Below are 8,261 nucleotides of genomic sequence, written 5' to 3'. Positions count from 1 at the left end.
CCAAAGCCCTAACCTAAAGCCAATCGGAATTAAGGTAGAAAAAATCCTATTGGCTGATGCAATCAGCCAATAGTATTGAGCTGGCATTCTATTGGCTGTTCCAATCAGAAGCCAATCCTATTGGCTGATTGTATCAGCCAATAGGATTTTTTCTACCTTAATTCCGATTGGCTGATAGAAGTCTATCAGCCAATCGGAATCTAAGGGACGCCATCTTGGATGACGTCACTTAAAGAGATATTCATTAAGAAGAAGCCGTCTTTTGAAGAGGATGCTCCGCATCGGATGTCTTGAAGATGCAGTCTGGATGAAGACTTCTGCCCGTCTGGAGGACCACTTCTGCCGGCTTCGTTGAGGACATCTTGCCGCTTGGATGAAGACTTCTCCCGGTAAGTGAATCTTCGGGGTTAGTGTTAGGATTTTTTTAAAGGGTGTATTGGGTGGGTTTATTTTTTAGGTTAGGGCTTTGGGCCTGCAAAAGAGCTAAATGCCCTTTTAAGGGCAATGCCCATCCAAATGCCCTTTTCAGGGCAATGGGGAGCTTAGGTTTTTTTAGTTAGTATTTTATTTGGGGGGTTGGTTGTGTGGGTGGTGGGTTTTACTGTTGGGGGGGTTGTTTGTATTATTTTTTTTTACAGGTAAAAGCTGATTACTTAGGGGCAATGCCCGCAAAAGGCCCTTTTAAGGGCTATTGATAGTTTAGTTTAGGCTAGGGTTTTCTTTTATTTTGGGGGGCTTTTTTTATTTTGATAGGGCTCTTAGATTAGGTGCAATTAGTTTAACCCCTTAATGACCGAGGACGTGCAGGGTACGTCCTCAAAAAAAAGGCAGTTAACGCCTGAGGACGTACCCTGCACGTCCTCGGTGTGGAAAGCAGCTGGAAGCGATCCTGCTCGGTTCCAGCTGCTTTCCGGTTATTGCAGTGATGCCTCGATATGGAGGGCGGGAGCGGGTGGGAACCGCTACACTACGGTAAATATTGTTAAGAAAAAATGCCCTAATCTTGTTTGTGCAAAAGCACAAAAAGAGATCGTGGAGGGGTGGGGGGTTGGTTTTGTGTGGGGGGAAGCTACACTACAGAAAATTTTAATAAAAATTAAAAAAAAAACATGTTTTCATCTAAACTGGGTACTGGCAGACAGCTGCCAGTACCCAAGATGGCGCAGATTAAGTTAGAGTGGGAGGGTTATAGAGCTGTTTGGGGGGGATCAGTGAGGTTGGGGGCTAAGGGGGGGATAGTAAACAGCAGCATATGTAAATATGCTTTTTAAAAACACAAAAAAACAACAAATATAGCTTTTATTTTAGTACTGGCAGACTTTCTGCCAGTACTTAAGATGGCGGGGACAATTGTGGAGTGGGGGAGGGAAGAGAGCTGTTTGGGAGGGATCAGGGGGTCTGATGTTTCAGGTGGGAGGCTGAGCTCTACACTAAATGTGATATTAACCCTGCAAGCTCCCTACAAGCTACCTAATTAACCCCTTCACTGCTAGCCATAATACATGTGTGATGCGCAGCGGCATTTAGCGGCCTTCTAAATACCAAAAAGCAACGCCAAAGCCATATATGTCTGCTATTTCTCAACAAAGGAGAACCCAGAGAAGCATTTACAACCATTTGTGCCATAATTGCACAAGCTGTTTGTAAATGATTTCAGTGAGAAACCTAAAATTTAACTTTTTTTTAATTTGATCGCATTTGGCGGTGAAATGGTGGCATGAAATATACCAAAATGGGCCTAGATCAATACTTGGGGTTGTCTACTACACTAAATTACCCCAAAAAGCTCCCTACATGTTCCCTAATTAACCCCTTCACTGCTGGGCATAATACACGTGTGGTGCGCAGTGGCATTTAGTGGCATTCTAATTACCAAAAAGCAACACCAAAGACATATAAGTCTGCTATTTCTGAACAAAGGGGACCCCAGAGAAGAATTTACAACCATTTGTGCCATAATTGCACAAGCTGTTTGTAAATAATTTCAGTGAGAATCCTAAAGTTTGTGAAAAAAATTGTGAAAAAGTGAACAATTTTTTTTATTTGATCGCATTTGGCGGTGAAATGGTGGCATGAAATATACCAAAATGGGCCTAGATCAATACTTTGGGTTGTCTACTAAAAAAAATATATACATGTCAATGGATATTCAGAGATTCCTGAAAGATATCAGTGTTCTAATGTAACTAGCGCTAATTTTGAAAAAAAAAATGGTTTGAAAATAGCAAAGTGCTATTTGTATTTATGGCCCTATAACTTGCAAAAAAAGCAAAGAACATGTAAACATTGGGTATTTCTAAACTCAGGACAAAATTTAGAAACTATTTAGCATGGGTGTTTTTTGGTGATTGTAGATGTGTAACAGATTTTGGGGGTCAAAGTTAGAAAAAGTGTATTTTTTTCAATTTTTCCTCATATTTTATAAAAATTTTTATAGTAAATTATAAGATATGATGGTATCTTTAGAAAGTCCATTTAATGGCGAGAAAAACGGTATATAATATGTGTGGGTACAGTAAATGAGTAAGAGGAAAATTACAGCTAAACACAAACACAAACACCGCAAAAATGTAAAAATAGCCTTGGTCCCAAACGGACAGAAAATGGAAAAGTGCTGTGGTCATTAAGGTGTTAAAGATCTGTAATTTGTTTTTTATTTTCTGTAATTTTGTGTGTTTTTTTGTGATTTAGCTAATTTGATTTATTTAATTGTATTTAATTTAGTTAATTTATTTAATTGTATTTAATTTAGTTAATTGTAGTGTAGTGTTATTGTAACTTAGGTTAGGTTTTATTCTACAGGTGAATTTGTATTTATTTTAGCTAGGTAGTTATTAAATAGTTAATAACTATTTAATAACTATTCTACCTAGTTAAAATAAATACAAACTTGCCTGTAAAATAAAAATAAACCCTAAGCTAGATACAATGTAACTATTAGTTATAGTGTAGCTAGCTTAGGGTTTATTTTATAGGTAAATATTTAGTTTTAAATAGGAATAATTTAGTTAATTATAGAAATTTTATTTAGATTTATTTTAATTATATTTCAATTAGGGGGTGTTAGGGTTAGAGTTAGATATAGGTTTAAGGGTTAATACATTAAATATAGTGGCGGCGATGTTGGGGGCGACAGATTAGGGGTTAATAAATGTAGGTAGGTTGCGGCGATGTTAGGGGAAGCAGATTAGGGGTTAATAAATATAATGTAGGTGTCGGCGATGTTGGGGGTGGCAGATTAGGGGTTAATAAGTGTAAGATTAGGGGTGTTTAGACTCGGGGTTCATGTTAGGGTGTTAGGTGTAAACATAAAATGTGTTTCCCCATAGGAATCAATGGGGCTGCGTTACGGAGTTTTACGCTGCTTTTTTGCAGGTGTTAGACTTTTTCTCAGCTGGCTCTCCCCATTGATGTCTATGAGGAAATCGTGCACAAGCACGTACGATCAGCTCACCGCTGACTTAAGCAGCACTGGTATTGGAATGCGGTATGGAGCAAAATTTTGCTCTACGCTCACTTCTTGCCTTTTAATGCCGGGTTTAGAAAAAACTGTAATATCGGCGCTGCAGCTAAGTTAGCGGTGAGAAAAAACTGCTTGTTAGCACAGCATAGCTCCTAAGGCAAAACTCCTAATCTGGCCGTATGACTTCTTGTATTAATAAACCTCTCTTGTCAGCATCTATATTTCATTTAACATAACTGAAAATTTACAATTTGGCACCAAACACCAGTATTTTATCAATTTCTATGTTAATAATAGAAAATATCCACATTTATCCATGTTTATGGCTAATATTCATAGAATATCTTGCTGTCTGTAAAATAAAGAAACAAATGTTTTTATTCTGAAATCTTTGGAGCACATTTTATATTGACTGTATAGCTACTATCAAATTCAGCAAGTATTCATATTTAATGTTATACAAATAGACAATCTCATATCCATTATTTTGTAGCTATTATTTGATAGTCTGAGGCACATATTAAATATTTGAAAACTATATAGATAATCTGCTATCAAAAGTATATATTTTGAAATCTTAATTCATGGCTTCTATGCTTTCAATGAACACATGGCTGGGGATCGTTCAATGAACACATGGCAGGGGATCGTTTAACATGTAGATGGTAAAAGCTACAATTCCTTGAAAATGTTTGTAGATTCAAACATTCCCACAGACGGACCGTCTATTCCCCACAGGGGGCCTGTGAGTTCATTACTCATCTTGGGCAGGAAGCCCATATATGGGCATACACCTCTGAGGTTCCATCATGCTAATATTCACTTTGAAGTAGCCCACTGGCTTTATTTATACAACAGTTTAAGCCTTTCTTCTTTCTGAGATAACTATGCAAACAATTTAATTTATGAATGAGAGAGGGGGCTGGTTTACACAGCCAAGAATCATTTGGCAGAGTAAATACAACTGCTGTAACCAGTTTCATGTATAATGAATCCTGTGGTCTTAACAACCATATATATATTAAATAATATATATTATTTAATAATCCTCACAGATACCCTGACAATCATTCTTCAAACTCTTAGAGATATAGAGGCCCGATTTACCAAATGTCTGCCATACCTGATCCGACACTGCGGATCAGGTCCGACAGACATCGCTAAATGCGGAGAGCAATACGGTCTCCGTATTCAGCATTGCACCAGCAGCTCACAAGAGCTACTGGTTTCAACGCCGCCCCCTGCAGACTCGCGGCCAATGGGCTGCCAGCAGGGAGGTGTCAATCAACCTGATCGTATTTGATCGGGTTGAATTGTGGTGATTCCTGTCCACCTCATTAGAGCAGGTGGACAGGTTTATGGAGCATGCTCCATAACTTGTGTTTCTGGCGAGTCTGAAGACTCGCCAGAAACACGAGCCCTCAAGATCCGTTCAGAGATGGATAAATGGGCCTCATATTATCCCTTGATAATATTTTGGACTTAACCTTATATAATGATCCTACAGTGCTTTTTAGTTTAAATCCCAGAACAAATCTATATAAGACTGACAAAGAAAAATTATTTTCCTTATGACTATTAGTCAAACCTTGGGCTTGAGAACATTGCAAAAAAACATAATTTGGACTTCCGGTGGGCAGAGCAACCGGGTGGCAGCAAGAAGAAAGAGCTCTGCAAAACAGCTCTTAGAAAAAGCAATTACTCACTGCCACTAGCTAACTCACACTACTTTTCTTGCTGAGCAGGCATCCTAATTTATGCGGGCACTTGCTGCAGCTGAAACCTGATGCATGAAGGGCCCCTACATCACGCCCTTGCCCCTGAGAAGAGACGGCAGTAAAACTGCCGACGGCATCTTATAAACAGCAGCTGAGACCTCCTACAATCCTGGATGCAAAGTAGGATTCAACATGCTGATGTGCAAAGATAACCTCATCCAGAAACTGACCACGCTGTTTACACCTTCACTGGACAGATTGCTATCTGCCTGTTCAGAGTTATGCCAGGAAGTTCAGGGAGTTGTGAGAGGCACCAAACCGATAATGACCATGTGTGAAGATCACAAGGAAAATTCTGTTACTGAGTTCCCAATACAGCGTGGCTATGTGAAGTATGCTGACAATCTAACTGTTCTCATATTGGACTCTCATAACGGCTGCTCAGAGGATATATCTCTTGGATCACTGAGACTCCCACCAAAGACTGCAGAAACATGCCCTGAGGTCAGTTTAAACGTAACAGACTTGTGCCTATTTGATTTACTGATGTCAGCTCCGGAGCTACTAGCAGCTGGCTGCTCTCAGAGGAACCCTCAGTGTTATAAACTTATGAGACCATTTCAGTGGAGCAACACATGGGCAGACTGTCTGGATAGAAAAGATGTAAAGCTCTGCAGGCCCTTTTCAGGGACAGCTGCACTATATTTCTTATTCCCCACTTGGAGCAGTTTATGTCCTGTTCACTCATGCTTTGTTTGCAGCGTTCATCCTCTCCCTGCTCGTGTAGGAGTTGGATGATATCCTTTGCAGAGATAGGGTATTAATTCACCCCCCTCATGTTTGGGACTTCCATAAGGGACTGCTTTAAAGAGATGGCAGTGCACCATCATTTTACTTATGACTTATGACAGGTTGCTTACAACCTTGATAAAAAATATGCCTGCAATCCTTTTTTTTCTTCTTTTGAATATTCAACAGGAAGTATTTAGCAATGTAGATTTTGTTCACTTCCTATCAATGTTGTCTCAGTTATCACATTGAATGAAACAATTTGCATTTTATACTCTGATACCTCATTTTGCTTTCTATGTGTATATGTATGAAAATACGGTTTCCCTTTCTTAGGGTTGCATACTTTAGAGTTAACATATTGAGGTTGCCCAATTTCCCATGCTAAAAACTCCTGATTTGTTTCCACAGTATAACCTAGACATTGGTATTAGTTCTTATAGATTTTGTTAATGATTTCTCAATCCTGCCTTTTTTCTTTTACATTGTAGGATGCAATTTGTATTTGCTATTCTGATATACTTCAGTTTACTCTATATGCAGAAGCATGCTGTTTTACTCTATTAGAATTATTTGCAGTCTCATGCATCACTTGTGTTTAATATACTGGGATTGCCCAGTCTCTGTTTCCACAGTATAGCCTAGACATTAGTAGAATTACTTAAACATTCCTGCTAATTATCTTTCAGTGCTGCCTCTCTCTTCATATTGAATGATGCAACTGGTATTTCAAGCCTTGGCTTACCTCATCACATATTATAATAGCCTGCTGTTTCACTTTATTAGTTTCCTCTACAACGACTTGTATGTGTGGGTATGTATGTATATGTATGTGTACGTATATATATATATATATGCACAACTGAATGTAACTTGGTTTCTTTGCTATGCACCACATATACATATATTTAATCTTCTATAAAGCTGCATATAGCATATTACCTGTTATACCCACTGCAACGAGAATTAGTATACCCTTTTGGGCATACCACCAGTGTTAATATTTTGTTTTACATTTTGTTTTATGTTTTGTTGTATGTTTTGTTCTGTTCTTAGTTGTTAATTTAAAAAAAATTAAGAGGCACAGGTTTAGTATAAAATGGTACTCAACTAGTCCTTTATGTGCCTCTCAATGTTCAGATCTCTTTTATACAGTCTCAATCCTTTGTATTGAGACTTGCATAGACCATATATACCTTTGAGCAATATCTGTGTTAGTTAATCCCTCATATGACTTATTATATGAAACAAAACAATAATCTTGCAATGATTTCACTAGTTAATTTCTATACCAGAGATAGATATTACCACCTTCTTCTGTAACGCTCAATGGCAACTATACCACAAATGTTAATATGCAGATGTTTAGTATGTAGCATTTCTTTAATGTCTTATAACTATGCCTTGTAAAAGCTGATATATATTTACTTGTACCTGTGTTTCTTTAATAAAAAAGAATTAAAAAAAACCCCATAATTTATGTATGAACTTACCTGATAAATTAATTTCTTTCATATTGGCAAGAGTCCATGAGCTAGTGACGTATGGGATATACAATCCTACCAGGGAGGCAAAGTTTCCCAAACCTCAAAATGCCTATAAATACACCCCTCACCACACCCACAATTCAGTTTAACAAATAGCCAGGTAGTGGGGCGATAGAAAAAGGAGTAAAAAGTATCAAAAAAAGGAACTGGAAATATAATTGTGCTTTATACAAAAAAACATAACCACCATAAAAAGGGTTGGTCTCATAGACTCTTGCCAATATGAAATAAATTAATTTATCAGGTAAGTTCTTACATAAATTATGTTTTCTTTCATGTAATTGGCAAGAGTCCATGAGCTAGTGACGTATGGGATATTAATACCCAAGATGTGGAATTCCACAGAAGAGTCACTAGAGAGGGAGGGATAAAATAATAACAGCCATTTTCCGCTGAAAAAATTAAATCCACACCCAAAAAAAATAGTTTTTCTCATAATTGAAAAGAAAAAACTTAAAACATAAGCAGAGGAATCAAACTGAAACAGCTGCCTGAAGAACCTTTCTACCAAAAACTGCTTCCGAAGAGGCAAATACATCAAAACGGTAGAATTTAGTAAATGTATGCAAAGAAGACCAAGTTGCTGCTTTGCAAATCTGATCAATTGAAGCTTCATTCTTAAAAGCCCACAAAGTGGAAACTGATCTAGTAGAATGAGCTGTGATTCTCTGAGGTGGGGCCTGACCCAACTCCAAATAAGCCTGATGAATCAAAAGCTTTAACCAGGATGCCAAGGAAATGGCA

The sequence above is a fragment of the Bombina bombina genome, chromosome 2 (genome assembly GCF_027579735.1).
Source record: "Bombina bombina isolate aBomBom1 chromosome 2, aBomBom1.pri, whole genome shotgun sequence".
In the NCBI taxonomy this organism is placed as follows: domain Eukaryota; kingdom Metazoa; phylum Chordata; class Amphibia; order Anura; family Bombinatoridae; genus Bombina; species Bombina bombina.
Note: the sequence above shows the minus strand (reverse complement) of the source record.